The sequence below is a fragment of the Haemaphysalis longicornis genome, unplaced genomic scaffold (assembly GCF_048455015.1).
Source record: "Haemaphysalis longicornis isolate Haplotype H1 unplaced genomic scaffold, Haemaphysalis longicornis Haplotype H1 scaffold_1, whole genome shotgun sequence".
NCBI lineage: Eukaryota > Metazoa > Arthropoda > Arachnida > Ixodida > Ixodidae > Haemaphysalis > Haemaphysalis longicornis.
This window is the reverse complement of record NW_027526203.1, coordinates 370062872-370079100: the sequence shown is the minus strand read 5'-3', so window position 1 is coordinate 370079100 and position 16229 is coordinate 370062872. Positions and strand designations below refer to the sequence as shown.

The 16229-nt window shown below is 49.2% G+C and overlaps 1 protein-coding gene across 1 annotated transcript in view; it reads left to right on the top strand.

The window, feature by feature from the left end:
* The first annotated feature begins 10792 nt into the window (after positions 1-10792).
* The window catches only part of LOC144155076 (twisted gastrulation protein homolog 1-A-like), a 47797-nt gene continuing 42360 nt past the window's right edge, over positions 10793-16229 (top strand). The window contains exon 1 of the mRNA XM_077686320.1: positions 10793-10940. The gene's annotated coding sequence lies outside the window, so the exon portion shown is untranslated. The remainder of the gene's footprint in view (positions 10941-16229) is intronic.

Genomic DNA, 16229 nt, shown 5'->3' with positions numbered 1-16229 from the left:
GCTTTTTCTTGCTTCGACCGACCACCCGACCCGATCAGGCCTAGCGTCGAGAGCCGGTGGGTACACAAATTATAATCCATCTACAAACAGCTTCTGCTTGTGCTTGACGATTGCTGAAGCGGACAGAGAGCGTTCAAGAAATCTTTAAATCTTGTTAGATTACTTTGAGCTGGTTTTATCCATTATACACCTTTCTTTTAGTAAGCGTTACGTTCTAGCGCGAGGCGTTGGAAAACGAACGAGTGTCCCGGTGTTTTAGTACTGTGACTACATAAGACGACGACGACAGGAGACGCCGACAGCCCGAGCCCCTAAGGGTCTTCGCCCCTAAAAATCACAGCCCTCCCACCTCTGTAAAGGGGGTAGTCCAGCGACGCTAGCCCTCTGGTGGGATTTGCTATGTTGGGGTTTAGCTATACTGGTGATATGCTATATTGAATTATAAGGACAATGGCGCCATCTTTACATTACAGACTAAGGACACAAACGATTGGTGGGTAGAGACAATGACGTTTCTAGTGCTTTGCACAGGTGGCCGCCGAACAGCGCGTGACATTGCGCAACGTCAGGGGGAATAGAGAAGAATCCGCGCGTGGCGGCAGCGGTGGAGAGGAGTATAAAGTGGGGCTTTAACCATACTCCCTCTGTACGCAGCCATGCTTCACGGTGCGACACATCATGTGGGAAAGCCAGCTTACAACGACCAAGTTTACAGCGATCATTCTAAAGACGGCTTCACTTCTAAACACAAATGCATTGCTGAGAAGACATATAGGCCGGCCGTCGGATATCAAGATATGGAGGCCTTATTTTTCTTATTTCATATGAATATTTTTCGTGCGCTGAAAATTGTTGGTCTGCGCTCTGTGTGTCACCGGAGATGACCTGGTGGATCCTAGCCATAGATGATATCGCTGTACAATGCACAGAATAGATAATGCATTGGAGCGATTCTAAATCGGGACCAAAATGTCATGCAATATCATTTGACAATTAGAAGTTCTTTTAAAGCGAAGTTTTTTACCTCTACCCCCCAAGGGTTCTGTCGCGAACGTTGGTGTCAACAGGAAACTCCCGCGAGCAAATAAAAGAAGTTACCGGCAGCGCCAGGAATCGAACCTGGAACGAATAGAGAAACGGAGCGAGAGCCCGTTGTTTACCGATTGAGCTACGAGTCGACTTTTTTAATGCATGGAAATTTCAGAAAAACTCAGACAAGACAATTAAAACACGATATAAACACTAACAGGCAGCAAAGGGTAAGGACGTCAGCCTAACAAAGATGGGCACCATTTCAAAACTCAGGCAAGCAAACGCACGCATCCAAAACAGGCAGCCACTCCGGTGGATCACTCTACACAGCATAGACGCTCTGCACCAACGCCGCCTGCCTCCGAAAAATACACTTGGTCGACCTAAGGGGTTCCGCATGCGGATGAGTCATGCGGCACTTCCACAAGCTAAACAATCCTAGGAGAACAAAAACGTCATAAGGAACCCGATTCACATCTTCAAATGGCAAGAAGCGAATGGCGTACGGGATGATGTCAATGTCCTTTTTTAGTGTCGGTTGCAAAACGTCCCAGAAAAGCACCGCGTTACGGCACGGCACAAAACAATGGTCAATAGTCTCTCGTTGATTGCACAAGTGGCAATTGTCTGACCAAGGGATAGATATTCCTTTTTCGCGCAGCCATGTTTTAACTAGAAGAGTTTGCGAATAAAGCTTGAAGAAAAACGTTTTGGCATTTGGCGGCACGCACATACGCTTGACACAGTCTAAAACATTATTCTTATGGTCCCGAAAGTATGGCTGGCGATGAAGAGGCACGGGGAACAGATTATGAATTAAAGTGGTCGCCATAGCCTTCCTTGAAAGACTAAACAGGTACTCAAGAGAAAACCGCGCGGTAAGGAAATGAAAAGTATCGACAACTTCCTTTAGAAAACCGCATGGCGGCTTCCTGTTAACCTCATCCGTAGAAACAAGGAGAAAAGGTAAATGGTAACTTATGCGCCTTTGAAGTATAGTAAGTAAAAGTGGATGATGCGCCAACTTGTAGAAGAAAAACCGAGACACAAGTTGGTGCACAAACAAATGCATTAACCCAACACCCCTAGACCCTAAAAGAAGAAACAAATTATCCCTGCGCATTGGCTCCCATTCAGATCCCCACACGAAGGTAGCAAATACTCTTTATAGAGCCTGAACTTTCGCCTGCGCACAGTGCAGTACCTGAAGCACATAAACAAGCTTTGCTACCAAGAAGACATTGCAGACTTGCACACGGGCAAATACAGAAAGTTCTCGTCCCATCCATGCCTGCGAAGCGCGCTTGACATGCGTGAGTGCTGAGGACCAGTGTCGCCCTGAGTTCCTTATTTGGTGCAAAGGCACGCCAAGGTACTCAAGCGCCGTATTACCCGCAAATTTGGAAGGTTTGATTCCCCACTGGCCAAACCAAAACCCCCTAGTTTTCTCCATATTCATGGCCGCTCCAGGCACGTTGCAAAACTTCTTAGTTAATATAAGGGCTTCGTGAACACCACACTTGTCAGCACAAAAGTATGCGATGTCATCACCAAACGCAAGAACTTTAACTTCACATGACGCTAACAAAAAACCACGTGCCCTTTGGCTCTGTTGTATGCTAAGGCAAAGAGGCTCTATGCACAGTGCAAACAATAGAGGCGGTAGTGGACAGCCCTGTCGAACTGACGAACAGACAGTAGTGTGGCACAATGTTTGTAGCAAAGCTGAATGCCTTGACACAGAACATCACCTACATTAACTGCTTCCAAAAGTGTGAATAAAAATCGTGAGACACCCGATCAAATGCTTTTGCAAGGTCAATTTCAATAAGGGCCACCTGTTCAACCGAATCAGACACGCATTCCAATATAGAACGAGAAATATGTATATTCGTTTGAATACCTCCGTTTCGAATCCCGCATGTTTGGTGAGACCCAACTAAACGAGAAACTAAACAAGAAATTACACGTTGAAGACGGTTAGATAAAACTTTTGCAAATATTTTATAGTCAGCATTGCAGAGGGAGATTGGCCGATAGCCTTCTACAGGTCTCAGCTTGTGTTCATCCGCAGTTTTGGGTATTAACACATGCGGAGACAGAAGAGACAGACGGTGCACTTACCGAGCACATCTGCGGGTTTACCCCCCGCGTCACGCAACCTCTCGCGCCGCTGTGCGCTCCACCCACGGCACGTGCAGTGACCGTGTGCGCGCCTTTCGCATGTGCTAGGAGCTATAAAAAATAAAGGAGTAGTAGTAGTAAAGCTTTTATTTGGGGAAGGGAGGGCTAAAGCCACTTGGTGGGGAAAATGGGATATGAAGGAGGGGATTCCACGGGTTGCTTCAGCTCCAGGCACTTTTCCTTCTATTCACTGACTGTTCGGAGGCTTCGCCGGGGTCGTCCTTCGTCAGACTACTCGCGACAGGCCACTTTTGGTTGCAAATTTGCCTATTCCGTGTAATAAAGACTTATCTAATGCGGCATGTGCTTCTTGGTGTATGATGCTTAGATCAATGTGTCAAATAGTGTCTGAACGATGTGCATCGAAGAATGGAATAAAGGAAGATCACACCAACGCACGGCATCTCACTTCTCAGGCTCTGCGCGGTGGCGGAGATGGAGGAGAAGTGAGATCGTCTAACACAGCTTGGAGACACCAAGTGTATACTGCGCGTGTTGTAATGAGTGGCCTCGTTACCGGCGTGCCCCGAAACAGGCGGAACACTGAGCGCATAGAGAGTAATGTTTTATTGCGTGAGCGGTACATGGGGCATGCTGACAAAAAAATTTCGGTGTGGATCAGTGAGCAGAAAAACGACAAAACAATAGAAAACGAAAGAGCATGGGGCTGCGGTAGCGCTGCCTTCACACCGCTGCCGACGTTGCCAGGAAGACGTCGAGTCGAAGCGCGGCTCGCTCTCTGTCAACGCACCCGTCGCACGCCGTATTAACGGGTCCAATGACTCCCGTCACCACTTGTATACGCGTTGTGAAATGGAGCGTATACAGGCAGTGCAGGGCGCCAAAAGAGGGAGCAACTGGAATGGCGGCGGCGGAATGGCCATATAGTGATGGATAACAGAATGAGCGGTGGGCAGCGAATGCTGCTGCTAAAGCGAGCAAACGTGACCATTGGGACGGTTAGAGCACAAAGCACGGTTAACGCGGTGCGAGGGGCTTGCGAGAAACGCCATGTTGCAGACTTGGATATGTAGCCTGACTCAGGCATTGGCGCAATCTTGGCGCAATAGCTACGCTGTGGTCCAGCGATGGAGTGGCCCGGTGAAATCACGGATTACGTTTGCACTGCCTGTCAAGATACTGACGACTTCAGTATCGTGAGGGATCACTCCTGGCGTGACATACGCCCAGTGAATGCTGTGTTGAAGTGTCTGCAGTTGTCGCTGAGTGATGGAAGTTGTCGCTTCCAGCTGGTATATGCTAAATGTGCTTTTGCCTGTCTCACATATGGCTGCATGGTGTTGCTAGATTATCACCGGGTTTCAGGCTGCGTTGGTGGCAATTTGGAACCCAGATCCCTCGTTATATGAGTTGGGTTCTGCCAAAGTGAAGCGCTGCGGACCGCTGTTTTTGGATGCGGTATTCCTTGGTACGGGGCGTCCAGCCGTTACAAGAAAATTGTACCATGGCAGACTGCGTGGCTCAGGGTTCGTTGTGGAAGAAGGATGCACACTGTGATCGTCAGCGTAAAGAAGGCGCTGGCCTTCACGAGATAACGGACGTCGTTCTTGGGCCATTTCCCTGTGCACCTTGATGATAACATTGAGGGGATGTAGTCGCGAGTATCGGTGTAGCTATTCACTCCGCGTACGCCCAAGCAAGCCGGTTACTACCCAGAGTGCAGCGCGGTAGAGGAATTCAAGCTTTTTCCGTTTGTCAGTGCTTTTGTCAGCCCCCTAGGTGGCTCGAGATACCAAGACCGCCTGCGCCAAGGTGCGTGCTATTTCTGAGCTGTCGGCTCCGAACTTGTTTGACAGCCTTCTAATTACATTAAGAAGTTTGTGCCACGTCGGAATAAGTTTTTTTAGTGCGTAGCGTTCTTTGCCGAGTGCCCCACAGCCACGACCGTGTAACGCCCTGCATTTTCCCAACAATGCAGATTTCGCGGAAGTTTCACCTTTACTCGTTATAATAGCGTAAATGGAGATAATTTGGTCGAACAGAATTTATAAAAAAAAACTATGGTTGATTCCTCTGTTATAGGAATCAGTAAAACACGAAAGTGAAATGTGAAGCGAAATCTGCAGCTGAGCACGATTTGCGGGTCGGTGGCTGTCTTGTGGGTGTGCTTGGCGAGCGACGTCCTGCTGGTGGGTCACTTCGGCAAAGGTGTACTGGCGTCATTTCCGGACGGATATGACGTCAGTGAAATCTTGGGTATCGTGGCATAAAACACTTTCGTGTTAAAATATAAACCCTGAAAACGAGCAACAGTAAGTATAACGTACTGTTTAGTAGTAAAGGTTGCTTCCCCTCAAGAAGACCCTGGGTGCAGGTGTGCACCCTTTACAGGCCGCTTGCTTCGTTGTACTGGCGTCACTTCCGTGACGGATATGACGTCAGCGAAATCTTCGTGTATCCGGGAATAAAACACTTTCGTGTTAAGAACACCATAATAAGAACAATGTAAAACATATAGAAAATGGCGAACCGTGTAAGGCTCTGCATTTCCACATGTATATTCCACGGAATTTCCACCTTTAATCCCTATAATAGCGTAAACGCAGATCCAACAGAATATTGAAAAACAAACAATAAGAACATAAAAATAGCGCAAAATGGCGAGCCGTGTAATCCCCTACATTTCCACAAAAATGCAGATTTCGTAGAAGTTGCACCTTTATTCGTTATAAAAGCGTAAATGGACATAATTGGTCGGACAGAATTTCGAAAAACCCCAAAAAAATTGGCTGTAAAGAACTCACACTCTATACAAACGGCATAATAATGCTACGCACTGTCAGTAGACAATTCTTTGAATTTGTGCAGATTTTTTAGCCATTCAGTGGCACCACCCTTCTCAGAAATTGGTACCCAGAGAACCCGGAGGCAGCAGGTGTAGTATCTTTGAATCAGGGTGCCTCCAACGTTGAGCTGAACAGATTGTGTACTGTATACTGTAGATTAAAATATGGATTCCTACGCGTGGTAAGCAGTCATTTAATACACCCAGAGCTCTTTGGAACCCTTGCATTGCGCTGAGTGTAGTGACATGCTCGTTCGCCTAAGCCCAAATGTATACATCGTCGGCGTACATATGATAGTGAAGTGAACGCCTTCGACTTCATGTACTTTTCGTGCGGGTAGAACCACAACAATTTTGAACAGGAGCGGCGATAAAATGGCGACTACATGTGCTGTCGGTGAAGACCTTTGTATTCCAGCTGTCTTCCAGACCTTACTTCAGCATCCTGTTTCTGTATGTATGTATATGTTTGTGATTTTGTTTGTTTGTTTGTCTTTATTCGCATCTTGCACAACGTACATGACGCTGGGAGCGAGCACTAAAAGCTGTCAGAAATTGACAGCTTGACAGAGCTGCAAGCCCACATTGGCGCCAGCCCACATTGGCGCAAGCCCATATCGGCGCAAGGGTTTCTAAGACCAAAGAGCGCCAAAACAATGTTACGTGGTCCTTCAATAGTCGTGTTTGTGCTTAAAATATGTATGAAATGAGTATGATATGTCCTAAAATACTGTATATATGGGTGTAGAGGGCCCGTCCACTAAAACATGAACATGTTCATAATGGTGGCTGAAAGGGATTATGGGTGGGACGTGACTGCACCTCGAGCCAAAGAGCATGCGACGAGAGTGGGCCTCCCGTGCGAACAAAGGAAGCATCACGGCCTCACTCACTGCTCGTAGGCTCTGAGGTCACGCGCTGTACGAGATGAGTTTAAAAAACTTGAAAGTCTGCAAGATAACTTAAAAGACTTTGGTTTGTGAACATAGGTTCATCTCCTAAAAACAGTGAAGGATGTAGCGGAATGTTGTAGATATATATTTCAGAAAAATGCCGTTTTCTGGCTTCATTGCAGAATGTGCACTCAATTAACACATGGAGGACGGTGAGCCGTTCCCCACACTTGTTACAAACAGGTGGGAGTGTGCCATTCAAAAGATATGCGTGTGTAGCGTAAGTGTGGCCTATTCGCAGTCTGCAAATGGATACTTCAATGAATCTGTTTTGTTTTTCTGTTGTGTGTCTTCCTATCTTTGGTTTTATTGAATAGAGCTTGTTATCTGTGTGTGTGTCCCACGTGTGCTGCCAGCATTTACGGATTCCCCTCCGGATTACTGGTTTCAGATCGAGGGGAGGGACCTGCGCTTTACGGAGGGCCGCCAAAGTGGCATTCTGGTCGGCGATTTCATTGCCTAGAATTCCCATGTGTCCAGGGACCCAGAAACAAGTATATTTAGCTTTGACTTATAGGCAGTTATAAGAGCTTTAAAAAGGCGGTTTAGAATAACGTTTTTTGTGTGTTTAAAGGAATCCAATGCTGTAACTACACTTAGGGAGTCTGTGTAGATGACTGCTTCTTGTATTTTGTTCTGTGTAATGTGTTCCACTGTGATTAGAATACCATATATAGCTTCTGCTGTAAAGATACTACAATTTCTGTTCAATGTCCTCGTGCTGGCAAAGTCCGGGCCATGTGCAGCACAGAACACAGCAAAAGAAGACTTGGAAGCATCTGTGTAAAAAGCATCCTGTTTCTAATAAAGCTCGTGATTATGTTAATATGCGGTCAAATGTATGCGGTCTTACGGCGTACCATAGGTCTTGCCAGTTATTTCGAGCTGGGCTTAAAGGTGTCCACGCGTTGCCTTCAAGTTTATATGGTGTCGTTTCGTTGCTGGAGCGTCCTGCTCCACCTCCATCTTACCCATGATTTGTCTAGTGGCCGCCATAATTGCTTCAACTAGTGCTGCGGTTTTTGAAGGATTTTTCGGGATGATATATTCTGAACATTTTCCTGCTTGCTGAACTTGCGACCTCTTATACCCCTGTCACACGGGCACTTTCAATCGCGATTGAGTCGATCCGGATCGAGCTCAATCCGGATCGGGCACCTGCTACACGGCAGTTTCAATCGCGATCGAGCTCGATCCCGCTCGAACTCAATCCTGGTTTCTCAAGCGCGATCGAAGCTTCCAAGCGCGATCGAACGAAAGCAGCGATACTCTCGTCCCCGCTCAGTAATGGCGCAGAATGTGACAACTTCAACTTACGCCACAAATTGTGTCAAATAACTTGACCCAAATAAGCGTGAGGTAATATTTACATAGTTACGTACACCTACGACCGCGCGAAGTTACCAGACGCCGGCCGCAAGTACATAGTTAGCGCCATCTGGCGAACACGAGCGCAACCCGTGCAACTTCTCAATCGCGATTGAAACGTGCCGTGTAGCAGCGGCAGTACGTCGAGCGCGCTCGAAAACTCGATCGCGATTCACTTCAATCGCGATTGAAAGTGCCCGTGTGACAGGGGTATTAGGCTAAAGGATTAGAGTGATGGTTAGTATTCCATGGGCCCCATGGAGGTGCGATCCCTGAACAGTTCGATCTGTGGTGAAGGTCACGTCTGGAATGGTACCTCGTTGCCCGAATGCTGACGCGGCAGAATCATGACACATGGTGCCCCACGTTACTGGGAGTGGGAGTTTGCGTGCATTTGAGCATGCCTGTAACCATATACAATGTGCTTGGTAATTTCTTCAAAAGGGGCATACCCTACGCTGAGTGAAGAAAAGGGCACGCGACATAATAATAATAATAATAATAATAATAATAATAAGAAGAAGAAGAAGAAGAAGAAGAAGAAGAAGAAGAAGAAGAAGAAGGAGGAGGAGGAGGAGGAGGAGGAGGAGGAGGAGGAGGAGGAGGAAGGGAATGGTGCAACGTTGAGGAGGAACCTGTGGACTTGATGACGCGTGGAATGGTGGATAAAAGGTCAACCATTTTAAAAACATCTGGTAGTCGCATGCGTGCTTAAGTAGGCATGTGCTCGGGGGACATACTTAGTCCGACGGGACACATACCTAACGGGGCACACATGGGCAGATTAAGCAGGGCCACGAGGGGTTATATTCTGGAGTGATTTATTCGCCAAGCAGAGGAGCTAACCGGAAGGGCTGGCTTCAAGCAGTAAGCGAAAGGAGGGCAGCTCCTTTCGCTTACTGCTTGAAGACAGCCCTACATTCTTGACGGGGTGTGCACTGAGAAGTCATTCGATAATGTTTAGGGACCTGTAGGGAACACTTTTTTCATCCATACGAATACATTGTCTCACCCCATGGTGATCAGAGGCTTTTGCAGCGTCATGCACCATTTCGCCACAAGGATTGTCGAGACGGTAACATGCTGTTCAAACCTTTCCTCAACATAGTCAATAACTGGTGAAACTGCATACGGTATGAATTTTTTTCTCGCACTTGTCCAAGGCCACTTGCTGATTAATGCAAGGCTCGCACTAATGGTAGTTTGGCAAAGCCCAAAACAGAACATGCCAATGCCTGAGTGTTACACAACGTTACGTATTTTATGGAGTTGTTCTCATACCTATATACGTACTTCAAAAACCGCTGGTCACCACGTCACTACAACACACCTAGAAGAACAATCCTTGTAATCAGCGAGCAAAGATTCCAGTAATGATTCCCATCATATGATTTGGCTGGAAAAAAAAAAAAAGAAAGGTAGTCTATGCTGTGACATCCCGAAGTACAAGCATGACGCTTTGCATTGCGTGCACGTGATGTCCCAGTGCAAGGGGGAAATTCTTCATGCCCGTCTCAAAATGTCCATTTCGAGCGAACCCTGATTGGCTGAAAGTAGACGACTCGAACGGGGCGTAGCACGAGCAAGGCAGGGCTTCGGTTTCTGCGCATGTCGTTGATCTCATGCCTCACGAGGACGTTTTATTAAAGAACACAGTTCAGAATTCCGCCCCCTATGACGTTTTTGAGACGCAGCTCATGTCTGACGTCATTGTTCGACAACTTTGACCACTTTAGGTCATTTCAGTGCATCGTGGCAAAGCGGACCAACATTTTTCTGGAGTGTATATGGGGCGTTCTTTTTTTTTTCCTCAGAAAAGTGAGAGCATTTAGCCTGAAATTACGGGCCTAAACAGCCACATTGGCGTCACAAACAAAAATAAGTTGCGAAAGAAACACGCGTTAAACTGCGACGCAGCAAGGACTACGCAGCCAAAGAGCCGTCAAGCTTCATTTTATAAGGTTCGTGCGGCCAAATAATGCCCGAGCAGGTGGGGTCCAGTCCAGTCCATGCACACGCCATATCCAGCCGCCGAAAAAAATAACAGGCGGACATGCCAGCAAAAACACAATCTTTTAAGTGTCAACACGCAGGATCACTCAATGTTCCCGCACACAACACATCGCAAGAAATGTGGCGCACGCACACAAAGGAACAGGCCATACCAGAGTCCCTCGATGCTTTAGGACTCTGTCCGTACGTAGCGCGCTGTCGTCCCCGACTGCAGCAGCGGGGAGAAAGTAGCAACGCGCTCCGTCAGACGCGTCTTGGAGCGAAGCGTGAGGAGGCGAGCGAGGCTCGTTCCCATGTCGGCGGCGCGAGTGACGACGGGGCCCGGGCGCAGTCCAAGGGCCCGGGGCGCTCGAGGTAGCGCACGCTGGCCCCGCCCGGCGGCCGCGCGGGCAGCCCCCGGGGCGCCGGCGCCGCCAATGGAAACGCCGGTGGCCGCCGGACGGAAAGGGAGCGCCGGACGCTTCCGAGAAGAACGAGCCTGACGGGAAGAGGCCCAGTCGGTCGCTGAGCCTCGCCGGCGGCGCTATTGTTTCCCGCACGGCTGCCATGAGGGCCGCCAGCCTGCGCTGCACCAGCACCGCCAGGTGAGTCCGCCGACCACGCACACATGCTCCCGGCCGCCGGACATGTCGGCGCGCGCTCGGCTCTCGCTTGCCGGCACCCGCCGTGGCATCTTTGACGTGCGCCGGGTTTGCGCAGTTGCCCCAGGTTGGCGTTCACTGTGTGCGAACACTTGTGCGTGCAAATCCTCCGTTCGCCGGCAGCCGCCTGGGGTGTTAGCCTGTCCTATTTTTGCCATTCAGTGTTCTGGTCCGTGACATAGCGATTTTGTTCCCGTGGGGTGCAGTCGTGCAGGTGCAAAATACGTCTCTTTGCTCGTGCCGGTTGTACGCCGCGGTAATTTCTGTTCAGTCTAAATGCCGGTTATTTGTTCGCGTAAAACAAAAAGACATCGAAGTTGTTCTTGTGGAAAGGAAACTGCCGGCATGGGGTGATCGCAGCGAACAACCCGCTCTGCAAAGAATGCTCGAGTTCTGTGCGGATCCCTTCGTCTTGCGGAAATTGCTTCGAAGCGACTGGCGATGCATTCCGTGGTTCGATCAGTGCACGGAGCGCGGTCTACGCCGTCCTGGAGCAAACACGTTGTTCGTCGCTTCTCCCCTCCGCCGGCAGTTTCCCCCTCGCCGATGCGGCCGCCGGACGCGTGCACCCAGCGCACATTTTGTCGGCCGACCCGGGCGGCTCTGTCGTCGCCTCGTTGCTTACTCCGTGGTCGGGATATGTGCCAATTAAATTTACCGCTTCCTCCGGCGCCACGACTGGACGGAAGGCTGGATCGAATTAATTATAGTAATTACGGGAATCGCGCGTTAATTGCGGTCTCCCTCGTGACGCCCCCGGTATAGCGGGAAAAAGTGTTTAGCGGCAGCACTTTGTTGATGGGCCTGCAATTAGGCTGCTCCCCCGGAGCGCTCGACGGCCTCGTCAAGAGCGGACCGGGGGCCACCGTGGTCGGGGGGCCCGAAATAGCTATCCTGTTTCCCCGCGCTTACCTGCTCTTCCCGTAAATTGCTCGCCCCGGCTACGACGAACGGTTTCTCGCCTCACGATGCAAGCTCAGCCCGCTGGTTCTGCTTCAACGGACACTCGTCTCCGGAAACGATGGGAAGCAGAGTCGCTCCTCCTGCAAAGAGTTCTTCGGGCGTGATTCTCTTCGCGCGCACGCGGTTGCAACTGCCGGGCAAAATGCCTTCATGTGCAGTCTATATATACATCAAGCCGCACTATGCGTGGAACGGAAGCGCACTTGCTACATAGTGAAAATGAAGACGGGCACCGCTATGAGGTCGCCCTGAACAGGCCTTGAGAAGTGCGGCGCTTTTCCGCCGGAAACGTGATTGGCGCGATCTCAGTCAGCGGTTTCGTAGCCTTGTCATCGCTGTGGTTTCGCAGAAACCATCTTCGCGCATTTCTGTCCGGTGTTTGGGTTCTCTTCTCTTTACGCTAGATTTCTTCCATTTTTTGTGCCCGTTTGTAGGCATGTTCGAATATGAGGTGTTCCAGAATATTCTGCCAAATAGCTTCGAGCCGTGACAGCCTTATTTTATGCTGCGTGATTGTATTCCCGGCGGAAGGTGACAAGGCTTCAGAGTGCGTCACCGCTTTCACAAAGGCGGGCGGTCGAATAACGCTGGTCGACAAGCGTACCGCACAGCAGCATGTCATAACAGCGTACATTGTTGGTCATTAAAGGCCATTACTTTACTAAAGGCCATTATTAAAATTAAAGGTCATTACTTTACTAAGAATTAAAGGCCATTACTTTACTACTACTATTTGTGGCCCGGTACCTGGGCTTAAAATCATTCCGTAGGCTCTAATAAGCTGTAATACAGGTGTGTTTTCTGGTAGCATTGCATCTCAACCTTTTGACGCTGTTGATTACCCGACTTTGAGTATGAGCCGAATTTATGTGGCGAAATAAACTCGGCTCATACGCAACGCATGGTGGCCGTTCGGACTTGTTGGCATGCCCTTCTGCTTCAACATGGCAACCAACCGACCTACGCATGTATACAGGTCGTTAATCCGCAACGAGTTCTGCGCCATGCCAAGCACAGTTATATCACGCCTTGCCTTGTATACATACATTACGTCCGCTCAAAAATCGCTCACTGGCACACAATGCGCTTGGTGTTCGTTCCGTGGTAGGGTTAGCAATGGCCTTGAACGCTTCCAATGAACGAAATCTAGTTCTTGCAGGCTGGCTTCCGTGGTTGTGTTTCTGCGGTACATACGAGGTGCGTCAGAAAAGTAACTGGACTGATTTTCGCTTATGAATTTCACTCTTTTTGGAAATTATGGTATCCCCCTTCAAAGTACACAATCCCCTTGGACAGCTACGCACTGCACCGGAAATGTTTCTGTTGTTCGTAGTAGAGCTTGGAGGCTTCAGATGGAATGACTTCAAACGCGTCAGTTACGCCATTGTGGGTATTGTCAGAAGTATCGAAGTTGCACCGTTTGGAGTGTATTTTGAGCCGGATAAGAAAAGAAATATCAGAGAGAGAGAGAGAGAGAGAACTGTATTAAAGAATAATGAGGGACTGACAATCGGTGAACCAACTGCAAGGCCTTTTTTTTCTGCAAAAATTTATTTATAAAGATTGCCGCGCGATTTCGGGGCTCTGTCGCGCTGCAGCAGCCAACTGCGGGAAATGCTTGGTCACACGCGCACGCACCACACCTTTTGTAATTTTCTTCAGGAACTTCCCTATTACATGCTTGATTGACATTTTGTCCTGGAACCACGAGTTGCCTGACTGTTGACAGTTCTTTGACTTTCAGCGACAAAAAAACGTACAAGGAAAAAGAAAAAAAAAACGATCGCCTATTCCATCTTCGATTCACTCATTCATAGTTTCTTCGGACGCGGAATATTCGCAGTTAGGCGCCCTGAGTTTGGCATTTTGTTTCTTGGTCATGATCGAAAGTATATGATTTGTGACCTGTAGTGACGCTGGTAAAGAAATACAGCTCCCTCTCAAAGTTAAGATATTAAAAGTCAGCACATACGTCCTTCATATGTGCCTTCTGCTGCACCCTTCATAACGCCGCACACAAACCCAGTTTGGGTTCCGATGCCCCGTACGCAATCCGGTAGAAACTGCAGCAGGTTCAAACCTATACCGAGTTCACCTAACTGCGATGTGAAGGGGAAGCCACCAGCATTGTCTTGTCTCATCATCAGTTTCATTACTTTTCAGACAGTGCTCATTTTCAGGCAGTGCTCATAATCTTTCTGAATTGTCACTTCTATTCAGCGCCGTCTCGTGGCGTAAAAATGGACCTTTTCGAAGTGACCTTGTCGCGCGCAGTGCCTGTTTTCATTTAGTTTTTCAAAATCCAGCTTATCCATCCGCTTTTTCCCGAACCGGCTGACTTCGCAATATCCTTTCGAACGCGCTGTTTTCGTGACACGCTGGGGACTGTCACTCAAAGAAACCCGGGCATGGCCGGGCATTGTTGGTCTGGATGAGTTGTGCACGGGCTGAGCACGTGGCCAACTTGACTAACATCTCCAACTGAGCTTCTTGTTTTGTTGTCGGAGGTCTGTAAGGTGCGCGCGCGCTTAACTCGCGCAATTAAAAAAAGAAGCTACACTTTCGTCTTGGAAAAACTCTCACTTATTGAAATGCTAGTTTCTGACTTAAGTAATGCTTGAGATTTTTGTGTGCGTGTGTACGGAACACTTGAACGAACAAATAACGTCGAGTGTACCACAGCTGAAACAGCAATTTGTATCACGGCAGGCAAAAACAACGGTAGCCTATAACTTTGATTGATAAGCGCGCGTGATAAGCGGCGCGCTTTACTCGATCACCGCTGCTGCACTTAGCACACATCGGCGACGAAAACGAGTGCCTTTTGTCTTTGGGAAACGTTGGAAGTTGTACCCCCTGTGGGGCGTAACATATGGGCGGCTTCCTTGCGAGTGTACCGGTTCTGGTACCGCACCCAGCAGGAGGCCGGCGCCAAGGTGCACAAGACCCGAAACCAGCTTTGCGCACGTGCAGCGGTGCCCCAATGAGCGCTTTTTTGTTCTTCTGTTCTGCTGTAAGTTATAAGGCCCTTCTAAAGGCTCATTGGAGAGCATCTATGGAATGTTGTGCAACGCATTTTCTCACAGCATCAAAGGCCATAGCTTTGTCGTACGTTAAGAACCGTGCGCAATAAAATAAGAGGCTAAGTTTAAAATCTGTTGGGAACCAAATGACCTTATGTAGATGAAGTTAACAAAATGTCATTTGTAGTCGTTTATCGCTCGTATAACCCACTGGAATAACGCCGTTAAAAGAATAGCAGGCCCGTACTCAAGCGGTTCATGACACGGTACTGGCTGTGCAGACATCGACAACTTTCTGAGCTTTGATACCGTAGGAAGGGCTTGTCCCTATTCTCCGCGAAGGTGCGTTTGACAATGACTGATACGGGCGTGCTTTGTGAAAATACCACAGTTCGGTGTGCTGGGTGCTTGCTTATCGGGGAAGAGGTGGGCGGTGGCTTGAGTGTTTTGAGAGGCAGGCACACGCCTCGCTTGATGAGGCTCTGAAGTCTCCGCTTGCAAACCACGCGCCATTGGGTTGTATAACGTTGGCAACCGCAGCGGCTGTAACACCTACTGCGCACATCTGCGAAAATGTTACAGAAATTTGATTGGCGCCATGTCGGGGAGGGCTTCGGATTAGTTTCCACCACCCGTGGATCCTGCAGTGTGCGCCGAGCGTGCTTTTCACGTGTGTCTCGATTCAGCTTTGTTCGAAGTTATGGTCGTGGCAAGGTGGGGGGCTGCGGTGGACTCCGCGAGAGCCCGCAGTTCCCATCGCGGGGGCCCGCTGCGTGAGCGTCAATTAGTGTCCCCGCTGCTGCAGCCGGCGGCGCGATCTCCTCGCGGCTCCGCAGCCAGGCTTGTGCGCAATTACCAAGTTCCTCTTTAGCGACACGCGGACTCTTGTTTCGAAACCAAGTGTCTGAAACTGGCGCTTGCGAAACGCTCCCGTCTGGCGCACGCCGAGAGACAACAAACCAGGGGCCCGGCAGCTGCGCGCCTTTCGATCACGTACTATGCGCCCCCGTTTGTCAAACATCTCGCGCCTCGCTCTCAGCGCCTCGGAGTTTGTTCTATAGGAAGGAGGCTGGCTTCATCGGGGGCTAATAGAGCGCTGGGAGAAAGAAAACAGTCAAACACTGAAACGGGAAGATTTTGCCTGCCCGCTATATCGCTGAAGAGATAGTTGTTAACGGGCGGCGCGCTTTGGCGTTGCCACACAGCGCTAGTCCAAATCTTTCCGAGCCGAGCGAGGCGCCTTTTC